General features: G+C 47.3%; 1 protein-coding gene across 4 annotated transcripts in view; it reads right to left on the bottom strand.

Annotated features, from left to right (window-relative positions):
* PHF21B (PHD finger protein 21B) overlaps positions 1-12,794 on the bottom strand; it is a 126,756-nt gene that overhangs the window by 98,307 nt on the left and 15,655 nt on the right. Inside the window, exon 1 of one of the 4 annotated variants that reach the window (XM_075602760.1) lies at positions 10,664-10,821. The exons of the other annotated variants lie outside the window; for them this stretch is intronic. The gene's annotated coding sequence lies outside the window, so the exon portion shown is untranslated. Of the gene's footprint in view, positions 1-10,663; positions 10,822-12,794 lie in introns of those variants that run through there. 4 annotated transcript variants of the gene reach the window in all.

The raw sequence follows: 12,794 nt of genomic DNA, 5'->3' as shown, positions 1-12,794 counted from the left end.
AACTTCTCCGTTTCCTAAATTTACAAGAGGATACTCTGGTAAATACAAGATCTATGCTTATATTACCTTTCTGCCCCTCCCCCCCCCCCCCTATTTTGTTCTGTACCCCATTCCCTCATAGCTGTAAAACAAAAATGAATTGTTTAAAAAAAAAAAAAAAAACACATTGCCATACTAGGCATAATGAATAGATACAAATGAACCAGCCATTAGTGTTAGACAGCCATCTCTGCACATTCCAGGAGAGTCACCATGGAGTACAAATGGCAGAGGAAGGGGAATGAGGAAAAAAAAAAAAAAGAGGGGAGGGAAATAAATTACTATGTGCAACTCCATCTGCAAACCGCTTCACCTGCTCTATATAATAAAATGTGTTGCTAAGATACAAGCTGCTAAAGAAGTTCATTAAAGGACATTTTAAACAAAGCTGCCAGACTTCTGCAAACTAAGGGCTGGGACCCGCTGCGCCCGGTGGCGCGGGCGGCCGCGTGAGCGCTACTCGCCATTGCCTTGTAGCCTCACGATCCGGTCCCAGTCCCTCCTCACTGCCAACTGACTACGTACTGTGACGCGTCAGCCAGCAGGGGATACCAGAGAATTGTGTTCCCGAGCGGCGGCACGTCACATGGTACGCGAGTCAGCCAATGGGGAGGAGGGGAGGGAAGGAGCTAGATGGGAGGCGCCTTGGGCGGGGAGCAGGGAAGGAGCTGCAGGTTAAAGTGTGTGTATATGAATGTATGTGTGTGTATGTATGTGTATATGTATATGTGTGTGTGTGTGTGTGTATGTATGTTTGTGTGTATGTATGTGTGTGTGGGGGTGGACGGCACCACGATCAGATCCCACTCCCCTCCCTCCCACTCCCGCCCCCCTCCCTCCCACTCCCCTCCCTCCCACTCACTCCTCTCCGGCTCCCGGCTCCCTACAGACCGCATATCGCAGTCTGTGTCTGTCAGCGCCCCGCCTGTCTGCAGTGCGGGCGCGCTGACTGAGGGAGCGGGGCCTTAGTCTTAGGCTGCGTCCACGCTGCCGCTGACTGCACTTGGCGCGGTCAGCACAATTAATTGAAATCTGTGTCGAGACAGATTAAATTGATTTTGAGGCGCGCGGAGGGGTCACATGACCTCCTCGGCCAATCAGCAGCAGTCACTGTTAGGCCAGGCCACGCACAGAAAAAGTTGTTGGACACCCTGCGCTCATGCTTGGAGAGTTGGTGACGTCACCACTAAAGCATGAGCGGGGTCAGCGGCATGGGGACGCAGCCTAATGTAGCAGCATCCCCCTCCTTACCTCAGGTAAGGGGAAACTGCTCAGCTGTCCAGTCGGTTGGCGGAGCCTCTGTGCGATCGGTGAGTTGTGGGGGCGGCCATTTTGCGAAAGGGCGCGCATACAGTGACGGCAGTGTGGCGGCATGGACTGAAGCTTGACTACGAGTCCCAGAATCACATGGACAGATCCAGCCAATGGGAGGCACGCAGCCTTTTTGGAGCAGGATATCCTCTGTGGGAGGAGAGCCCACGAACCAGTGCTAACGGAGGCGCCAAGGAGGAAGGTAGTGTCCAGGGAGCAGTAGCTTACTGGACTAAGCACAGACTTTGCCCCCCTAGGCCCTGAGCCAGCCATAGTTCAGTATTGTAGGGAAGGTCCCAGATAGGAACCCTTCCCCTTAGAACTACAGCCGCACTACTGGGCCAGTGGACGGATGTCCACGCGGCGACCGGCGGCCTTGAACAAGAGCTGCACGTGGCAGCAGAAAGGCGGAACCCTCTGGCTGGAGATTGCACCGAGGACCGCGCCATGGATAAGGTGTGAGGGGAGTTGTGTTTGAGGCCCCGCTGCGTGGGACCCGATCCAGCATCCACCTCATTATTCCTTGGTCAGGCCTGTGACCAGGAAAGTACCACTGTACACCTAGACATCACAGGGGGTTAGCGCTACCTCACACTTGGGTGTGATTGCTTGTCCGGACACCGGGTTATAGGTTCCCAAGACCCCCTCAGTACTTTGGGGGGGGCGGGGGAACAACTCAGGGTATTGGACTATTGCATTGTATTATTGCTGCCTTGTATTGAATATAGTATATGTTATATACTGTTGCAAATAACTGCGTTATATATATCTAGTGTGATATTTTTATTATTGTATTGTGTCCTATGAGGCGTCATCCCGCCAACTCTGGGATCCCTCATAGGTGGAGGGGCTACACTAAGAGAGAGCTCACCCCAGGCTCCCAGAAGCAGAGGCTCAGGCCTCCAGTGAGCGTACAGGTACTAGCAGCACGCGTAATGGCCCGCGGTTTCCCTTAGGCATAGGGAAAGGGAGTTACATTAAGAACTAAATATTTGGATCTGTTCCGTATTTATAACTAGATTGACAAAGAGAGAGGAAGAGCTCCATTCAGGAAAATTTGGTGCATGATGTTAATTTCTCTCTGGCCCCACCCATAATAATAATACATTTTAAAATGTCTGCTACTGAAAATCTTTCCCTATGCCTAAGGGAAATACGCGGGCAACTATGTGTGCTGCTGTACCTGTATGTTCACAGGAGATAGACTGAGGCCTCCCTGTAACGCTGTACTGCCCGCAGACCTGGCCAGTCCCCAGTACTGAGGTGGGTAAGGGTATAACACGCACCCACAGCAGTGAGGGCGTGCCCGGAGTGTGGTAGGGTGCGTTGCCGGGTCTGGTGAGAGAGGGTTAGCCAGATACTTGTCGAGTCCGGCGCGCCAGAGGTCCGAGTTGTGAGATCCAGAAGCCGTAGGTCGAGGACAGGAGAGAACAGCGTAGTAGAGTCCAAGGCTGGGTCCGGGGGGTGGAGATGTACACGAAGTCAAACGGAAGCCGAGATCAAATCCAAAGGTGGCATATGGGGAAGGGAACTGGAGCGAGAGCTGAAACACACAAGAGAGCCAGGCATAGAACTCCGTACAGCAAGAGCCACAAGAAACTACGCAGAGCGAGGAAGGAGAGGGCACACTAGGGTAATATACCTGGGTGGACCAATAGGAGGAAGAGGTGGAGCGGGGGTGTGCTCGAGCAGGCCCAGAGATAGGCTAGGGTGCCTAGAAGGGGGGCCAGCCAGGTGAGTGGTGGAGATAGCTCCACCCGCCGTAGGGAGCGTGTTCCCCGATCCCTTACACTCCCCTTCTGGGTGCCTGGGGTGACCTCTATCTCCATGCGTGCAGCACCTCCACCTATGAGGGATCCCAGCATTGGCGGGATAACCACTCACAGGAACCAATACAACAGTAGTAAGCAATACATCACACAAAGTATATAACTAAACTTTACTATACACAATACTATACACACCATACATAGGTACCAACAGTATAGTGCAGTAACCCCAACACAGAGTGGTTTCCCCAAAGTACTGAGGGTGTCGTGTCACCAATAACCCCTGGCGTCCGTCCCAGCAATCCCCCCCAAATATGACGTAGGGCTACCCCCTGTGAATGTTGGTGCGCGTTGGGTACCTGACTGGGTACTCCAGTACCCAAGTGCTGCTTGCAGGCGTGTGTTGGAGCAGGTCCCACGCAGTAGGGCCTCCGACAACAATTCCCCGCTCTCCTAAGGGTCCAGATCATCCTCATGATGTGAGCTCCTGCCAGAGGGTCTCACAATGTCCCAGTATACTGCGCCCTGGATCCAGGTCACAGAGTGCCGTGTGGCCGGCCACCCACCGGCACAGCAGTACGACTATAGTAGTAAAGAGGAAGAGTCCGTATCTGGGGCCTTCCCTGTAACAGTCCACTGGGGTGGCTCAGGGTCCAGCGGGCACGATCTAGGCTTAATCCATGGAAGCACTGCTCACTGGATGCAACCTTGCAGGTTGCCACCTCCGTCTGGACTGAGCACGCTGGCTCCTTGTCCCATAGGATAGCCTACTCCTTTGGAATGCATCCATGCCATTGGTTGGATCCACCCACGTGATTTCCCTGCCCCTGAGGATTCGGGGACTCGTAGTCTCGCTTCAGGCTGTGCAAAGCCAGTCCAAGATGACCACCGTGCTATTCCTGCAAAGCATTCTGGGGATTTTAGTCTATGGGCTTTGAAGCCATTTAAAGATGGCCACAGCTCCGGTCGCAACTGCGCATGCGCGGCAGTCTGAAACGGCCGCCGCCACCTCTACCCACTCGCGCAGAGGTCCAGCGGGCAACCAAGCAGTTCCCCCTCACCGGAGAGAAGGAGGGGGACTCTGCTACACTTGTCACAGTAAAAATACATTTAATATGATCCCAAAAATGGATGGGAAAATTAATTTGGGGTAAGGATGGAGGTTTTAGTATTTTAAGAGCTTACCATTGGCAGAAACACAGCGCTACTAGGATTGGTTTAACATTAATTATACAGGTGTGAAGTGAATCAAGTTCTCCACCCTGACAAAAAATCCCACAATGTCACACTTGTGTAAATTGGTACACACAATAATTAATGTGCTCTAAAAATAAATATGAATCATATTTATGCAGTTTACATAATAAATAAGTCAGAAAAAGATACAAAAAATAACTCCCAAAGTTAATTACATCCTTTAACCTTTTTCAAAATCAGTATTGCTATAATATATATTCAGTCTAAAAATAAAAGTCTTACTTTCTTCTGTCATTTAGGTTGATTGTAATGGGCACTGAAGAATATTAGAGGAATTGTCTAAAAGCTTAACCAAAAAGATTAAAAGATGCAGAAGCTAAACCTCCTCTGCACTACTCATGGGTGTGTCAGGAAACAAAGAAACACCCCCATGCATTGGTCAACCCAACATGGGAATAAGACAGGAATTTTAACTAGATGGAATCAGATGTATCAATAATATGTAAATAACACAGTAGCATACAATAGGTTCATTATAAAATAACATCCCAATACCTCTTCATACAATGACAAACGTAGAATTTTGCTGATTTTTTTTATTTGATCAATAAATTAGTGTCTCAAATGCTTTCCACTTTGATGCTTCATAATTATACATTCCATTTTTATCTTGCATATAACATTATTAAAAGAGTTCATGTTTGTTTAAGCAAAAGAAAAAATATTTGAACATTAAACTCACAAAACCTTTCAGATTCATTAGCCAAATCTTTCCGCAACGATTTTGAGCACATTTGTTGATGTTGCAATTAATGTCACATGAGAGGAAATGCTACTTATCACTATGTACTAAAATGTAATAAATTGTCAGCCAACTGCATGTATTTTTTAATTACATTTTAAGGCTCATTTACATGTATGTATAGGCTTTCTGCCTGAATGACACTACAAACAAACATACACATACAGATACAGACGTTATTGCTCCTGTTACGTCAAGAAGAGCGTTAAGTATTGCTTCTGTAAGAAAAAGACGTATGCATTTGTTTCAATAGAGCAGTGTTAAATTCTGCATAAAGTATCCCACTGGCATAATGCATTTTGTGAATGGGAGCAACGTCTGCTACATCTGTCTGAATCAGGGCTATTTAACTGGCTGTCCGCACAGGGCCTCGATGTGGCCCTCGAACTATCTGCTCTTGCTCATGTCATACTAGTTGCATAGGAACCCAAGTGCAATTTCCCCCCATTGAAACTGACTTGTAAGTTAAGATAATGTAAATATATGTCAGTCAGTTCCAGGTCAGTGTGAGCGTGTGCGTCAGTTACACATCGGTGTGTCTGTGCACACGCGAGTGCGTCAGTGCCATTGTGTCGGGTGTGTTGGTGCGAGCATGTCGGGCGAGTCAATGCAATGGTCAGTGTGTCAGCGTGCATCAGTTCCACTTCTGATAAAGGGACAATAGGTTACATACAGTTTATAACTAGAAATAATTTGACAGTTGAAATTTTACTTTCCAGTTACCATAAGGATCCTCGTCAATCTTATTTTGCTCTACGGCTGCTCGTTTCATTCCTAGAGGCCAATGGTAAATGATAGCAGGGGTGAGCAAAACCCACCCTAAATGTCAATATTTTTAAATACTTTTACCACCTTTTTAAGAGAAAAAAAAGACAAATCAACTAACTTTGACTTCATAACCATGTTGCTAGTATTGGCTACATTTGGCAATTTAAGCCTAGAAGTTTCAATATGGCATTTTGACTCCTTACTAATGTTGAATTATGATTCTTCTTAAAAGCATAAACTTCACTATTAACCAAATCTTAGATCCCACAGGAAAGAGAACTTAAGAATTTCCTTCTAAGACAATATTAAATAGATATACTGTTGAGGAAAGACCTCAGGGAGTTGAAACTCAATATATGTTGATTAACTAGAATATCCCTTATCAGACAAAAAAGGCTGCACTTAAACAGATGGCGACGCGACCGATGACGTCACCCGTCGCCATTGCGATAGCTGTAATTTGTTGTTTGGAGACGTCGCTTGCTACAAGGCCAGTGACGTCAGCAATGGGGAAGGCAGACGGGCGGAGAAGCTCCTTGATTGGCTTATAGCCAATCACATGTGGAGACCGTCTCTTCAAAAATCAAATACCACTGACTACTAGCTTTTTGGTAGCGCTGTCGCTCCGTCGCGTTGCTATAAGTGCAGCCTAATAAGATCTAGCTTTTAAAACTGTGTAGTGAAAATTATCTATTCGGTATATAATACAGTCCAAATTGCCGTTTAAAAAAAAAAAATCCCCTTTAATATTTGCATCAATACAATCCACACAATGATAAGTAATTAGTTAAGATGCCGATTGATCGGCGAACATTCAGCTCTTGGGTTCACTAAATGGCTGTCAGTGCAGCAGAAGAGGACCAAAGACGCAAAGTTCTGTGGGGAAGATCATGTGACCAGGCAGTCTCTAGATACAATTGGTGCACTGCTAGAGAGAGGGCAGGGCTCAAAAAGGGGTGTGCCACAGCCCGTTTCAGAAGAGGAAGGGGATGTGACTATGTAAATGGTTGCTATAGAAACAAAAAAGGCTTGTTACATTATAATACATAAAAAATGTAATTCTCAGTGGTTTAAAAAAAATGCTACAAGTATTTTCTCATAGTACAGAACTGATTTATTATAAAAACACACGTAGGATAGGATATTGCTTGGTCTGCAGCTTTAAAGGGCTAATTCACATGACATATTCCCTTAATTTTGACATTTTTATTCTTAATTAAATCAGTGATATAAAGTAAAAGTGTAAAAAGTCCCATTTCATTAGAAAAAAATTTGAAGATAATATATTTCTGAAGAAAAATGACACATCGAAGACGATTTTAAGCTACCAAATATTAGAAATTCTACAAATACACTTTTTACTTGTAGTTTCCATTTCAAAGAGGGTTTGTAAAATTGTGAACTTTTTTGCATGATATTTTGTAGCATGCTCTCAGAGGGACTCAAGAAAGGTCAGCTGCACAGGCAACGTGGCTCAGTCAAGACACGGACTGTAAACAATGACATGGAGTTTGAATCAGGGGATCCTGGTTTCAATTTAATTCCGGGTGTCGGCTCCTTGGGACCTCTAGCAAGTCACTTTAAGTCCTTGTACCTCAAGCACCAAAAACATAGATTGTAAGCTCATCTGAGCAGGGACGGTGTCTAAAAATTCCTGCGCTGCGTACCGCGCACTATACTATATTTGTGAAGCGCTTTGAGTTCCATTGGGTGAAAAGCGATATATGAAATAAGGTTGATTATTTCCTGCATTAAATGCCATTGACTTGAATAGCTGTTAACAATGGATCAGATTAGTTAACCCGCAACGGACCTTCATGAATCTCCCATTAATCTTTTCACTTTTTGCAAATTAAATGTAAAAGTCTAAGTATTGTGTACACAATATACTGTGAAGCTGCTTCACTACACAGTATATGCAGGAAGCTTCTGAATTGCATTTATTTTAATGGGACTCAGAAGCTTCCCTGGCATAGAGCACTACATTCACAGCATACATACTGAACAAGGTGTTGAATGTGCAAGAAAAGCAATACACATGTACATATTCTATTTCAACAGCTTACAGAGGAGCCACATCAACAGTTTTGCAAAACAAAGTGGAAATTGGTACTACAGAACAAAAGCTGGTTACAAAAAAAAATAAGGTCATATCAGACCAATATATACAGAGACTAACCATAGGTACAATAAAAATGTGAGAAACTGGGGCGTGGCCAGGACACGGAGCTGTGCAGTCTCAACTCTGCTCAGCTCCTCAATCCCTGAACCAAATTAGGCATAATACCCCATAGCAGCACCCAAAAAATTTCCTGAGCAACCCCAATCTCGGGGGATTAGTCCTCCATAGCTGACTGGCTGCTTTCGTCCGACCCGGGGACCTCCCGGCTACCGCCCCCCCAGGCAGAAAACTCCGGGCGAACTCCCCGCATTAAGAGCCCTTAGGATGCTCAAGATGGCCACAGGACTCACGCAGCCCTACTGACCTGGGAGAGCCGGGACTGATCGGAGAGCACCTGATGAGGATGGGCCCCCCTGGAGTCTCCGTTGGGCTCGGACCGATACCGGCTGCTGGTCGGGTGAGCGCGAGTGGGGCAGGGAGTGGGGGGCTGGAGCTGCACTCTGTGCGGGTCATCCCACGAGGCCTAAAGCGGACAATCCAGGTGAGGGGGCCGAACGTGGCGTGGGGAGGCTCCAGGTCGGGGACCATCACGCCGGCACTGGGGAGAGCTCTCGGCTGTCGGCTGCTGCCAGGCGCAGTCGCTGCTGAGGCCCCAATAACGCAGGAGCAGCCATCTTGCTGGGTTGAATTCCTCTACTACCCCCCCCCCCCCCCCCCTCCCCGGCTATTCACTGCTTTGAGTCCTCTAGAAGGCATCTGGGCTACAGCAGAACCCCCTCCCCCCCCTCCCTATACAGTTACACCAGAGTCCATGGTGGTGAGCCGCCACAGGCCTCTAGGACACTGTGGAAGATCACATTAAGGCTAAGACTGGGTCTGAGAAAAGAATAAAAGACAACGACGAACACTCAGTAACTACCCCACAATCTACAATCTGATATAAACACTCTAATTGAGATCCTACAAACTAGGACTCAACCCCCTCAAGGGAGAACCCACCCCTCCCCATTGAAGTGGAAGACACAAACATATATAACTATAAAAACCTGTATTCTTGGGACGTACCACAGGAGACTATGTATCCCCCCAAAAAAGGGCTCTATACACGACTGAGACTGAGCAGATCAAGCTAGAATGGCGTCTTGAAACCCATGCTCCACGAACACCCCTGGCTTCCTTCTTTATAAACCTACTAGCTGAGAGACCCGGCGTTGCCCGGGATGTGAACCCTGAATAATTATGTGTAAATGTTGTATTATAATGTGTATTGCAACCTTGCAATTGCATGTGAAGGTTATGTAATTTTTTTCCAAAGTGTGTTTTGAAGGTAAGAACAGTATAAAACTCATGTATCTGAGGCCAATTGTGCAAAGTGTATGTTACTTGTTACGGTTGCTAAGTTATCAAAATGTTCTTCTTGGGCCTCCGGAGGAGATGCGTGCGTTGTCCGGTGCCGATGTGTGAGTATCAGAGGGTGATGTGGGCTGGGGGGGGGGGGGGTTCGTGCTCTGTGTGGGTGGGTGTTGCGGCCTCCGGAGGAGATGCGTGCGTTGTCCGGTGTCGATGTGGTTCTGTGGCGGTGAAAGTGAGTAGCTAGCAGAGTGTGTGTTTGTTTGCTGGGGGTGTGTCGTGTTTTGGCGGTAAAGGTGCGCTCCGGCGTGGTTGTGTTGAGGTGAAGGGGAGGTGTGTTGGCAGGGTAGGCCGGAGTGTGTGCGGGTCGTAGAGGGGCTGCGGTACCGGGAGAGGTGTGGCGTGCGGTCGTGGTCTGCATTGGTGGGGGAGGCGGGGTTGTTAAGAGGCGGTGGCCGTCGGTGTGCGCTCCGTGAGCGTGTGGTGTGTGGAGGTGATTGTGCGCTGTTGTGTGAGGGTGGGGAATGTTGCAGTGGTGAAAACAATATTTATATAGCGAAGAGTCTGTACCTGATTCCGCAGTTCTTTTGGTGGTAGCAGGCAGTGAGGGTTTTGTGGGTTGAGAGCTGTGAAGCGTCGTCCCAGAGCAGTGAGGGTTAGGTGCTGTGTAGCGTTCCCAAATCTCCCAGAGCAGTGAGGGTTAGGTGCTATGAAGCATTCCCAAAGCTCAGTGAGGGGTGGGAGAGTGTGGCAGTGATGTCAGTGTTTTGGCCGCAGGCCAATGAGAGGTGTGCGGGGGCGGGCGGGCCAAGGGAGCCATCTCATTGGCCTGAGGCGGAGTGACGGGCCAAAGGTCCAATGCGATTGCCCCTAGGGACAGGGAGACACAGGACAGGCAGACAAGCATACGACGGTTTGAGAAATATATAGATAGATGTCAGCAAATTAGCCTTAACTAACTCTATAAATCTAAACCATATCTCACACGAGACCCAGCTACCATGGCCTCAAAAATCACTAAATCTACCAAAAAGAAAAAAAAGAAATAAAAAAAGTGAGCTGCGAGAGTATTTCAGAAAACATGGCCAGCCACCACCACATAACGTCCAATTAGAGGTTACTCTCCCCACGGACCAATCTCTCTACCAATACAGACTTGCTTATCTTTTACAATAAAATCGAATCTTTATTGCAAACGGAAGTGAAAGATCTCAAAGAAGAGATCTCTTCCCTTGTGGAACGCAACAGCTCCCTATAAAACAAGGTAGACGCCACTATCACAGACAATCTCTTATGGACTCTGACCTTAAAGAGGTGAAAGCCCAGCTCATGGAGGTCAAGGAAAGACAGGAAGATGCTGAGAACAGAGATCGTCGCAACAACCTCCGGATTCGGGGATCCCAGAATCTGAAACAGATATTGAGGGTTTCGTGAGCAAATGGCTATCAACAACCCTCCCGGATTTTACAGAGGAGTCTCTGACCCCAGACAGATGTCACAGAGCGCCAATAATGAGCCCCAACCAGGAGATAGGCCAAGGGATGTTGTACTAAGATTCCATTATTTCAAAACCGAAGAGGCCTTCAACACGGCGACAAGGAACTCCAGGGACCTCAAATTTCAAAACATACCGCTACAGGTATATAGACTTGGTGCATTCCACGCTGGCCAAAAGAAGAAACCTCCGGGAGGTGACGGCGAAATTAAGAAACAACATCAAATATAGATGGATTTTCCCCTTCGGGCTGAAGGTAGATAAAAATGGAAGACCACAGACGCTCAGGGATCCGGACAACGGTGAGACATTTCTCAACCACCTGGGTCTGGGCTCCCTCCCTTCTGGACCTGCTGCAGGCGGCGGAAGTCCTTCAGCCTTGAACCCTTCCTGGTTAACAATTCCCCCTAGGAGACCCCCTCACAGGGAATCCACAGCGAAACAACCACCGAAGGGCCAAAACCCTAAGCCACACGCTGGATCCATTTCCAACCACGTGACCTCTCCACTTTTTTCAGGTAGTTCTCTAAACTTTACCGACTTATATTTCCCCCATGCCCTGGACCCCCAATACCGAAGGGGGCCCTCTAAATAGATCGACCCTTACAAGGCGTGATATAGACCTGAGCACCTAGAGTTGAAGATGGGGAGCTGCCTGACCCGCGGACCTCTGAAGGTCTATTATGAGAGGATCAACCATGAAAATACTAAATATTGAACTGTTATAATATGTGTTTATACCCTAACTATTATGTGATTGAGTTTATATCAATGGTTCAACAGATTACTAATCTGCATTATGTTTTCAAGTTTAGACTCCTTAAGAAAGCGCTGTGTAGCGTGAAACGCGTGGGAGGAGTTTTGTCCCTGTTCTGTCCCTAGTATGTTTTTTGTTTTTTAATATGTAACCCAATAAAAAAAAACATTTTATTTTTATACTACCCGGTGAACTGTTTGGTGCTTTTTGTCTGGATAGCTGTCCAACCAATCTAGTTTTTTTCATTGTGCAATTCTCCCGATTGGAGTGGCGCTTCAACGGTTGATGCAGGTTCCGGTGTCGGTTACACGCGTCATCTGACCCTTGACGAGACGGCGGTTGGATTCTGAGCAGCACCACACCTGACAGCAACGCAACAGCACGGAGAACCCGATACACTGGGAGTGTATGAATCAGCTCCAGAACTGACTTTGGCGATCAGAAGCTGCATCCCGACGAACCGGGACTAACCGGAGACATAGGTAGGACTTCTATGTGGTCAAGGGGCTCCAGATGTAATTTAACTCTCCTCTGCTGTGCATATAACCCTACCAGTTGTCAAGCAATACCCAGTCATTTACTCCGAATGTCCTTATCTCTATCAAGTTTGTTGTCGTGAGGATACCGGACACTATACTACACCTGCTCGTGTAACTGCATTTTATACATAACAACATTATACAGGCCTTAAATAGTTTAATCCCCCATGCGGAACTTGGAGTTATAAGTGATCCATTTCAATTTATTAGGCTATTATTGGTTTATAAGCAAAACCCATGTTACTGTTGTAGGTATAGAATCGTTTGTTATAACAGGCCCAAATCCCAAGGAGGCCAAGGGGTCGGAGCGTGGGTAGACGGACCTTCCTGGGTCTCGGCCACTACCAACAAATATATGTCTGTGTTCTCAGAAAAACAGTTGCCCTTGTTTTTTGTCGTCGTCCCCTCCCACCCCCTCCCACCCAAATGTTGTTCTCAAGAGCAGGTGAGCAATAGGACAATGTCTCTGGACACATCCAGGCTCACGTTTTTTTTCTTTTCCAATTTTTCCTGTCCCCCTCGTTTTGGTTCAATTTTTCAACCCCACCCCTACCCCATGCTCTGGTCCAGCCATTAGGTGACAAATTTGACAAATGTTCCAAGGTGCCGCATGTGATAATTCAACCAGACCGACCAGCGAAGCAT

Source organism: Ascaphus truei, chromosome 5 (genome assembly GCF_040206685.1).
Source record: "Ascaphus truei isolate aAscTru1 chromosome 5, aAscTru1.hap1, whole genome shotgun sequence".
In the NCBI taxonomy this organism is placed as follows: domain Eukaryota; kingdom Metazoa; phylum Chordata; class Amphibia; order Anura; family Ascaphidae; genus Ascaphus; species Ascaphus truei.
The sequence above is the reverse complement of the archived record's forward strand: the minus strand, read 5'-3'. Positions and strand labels throughout refer to the sequence as shown.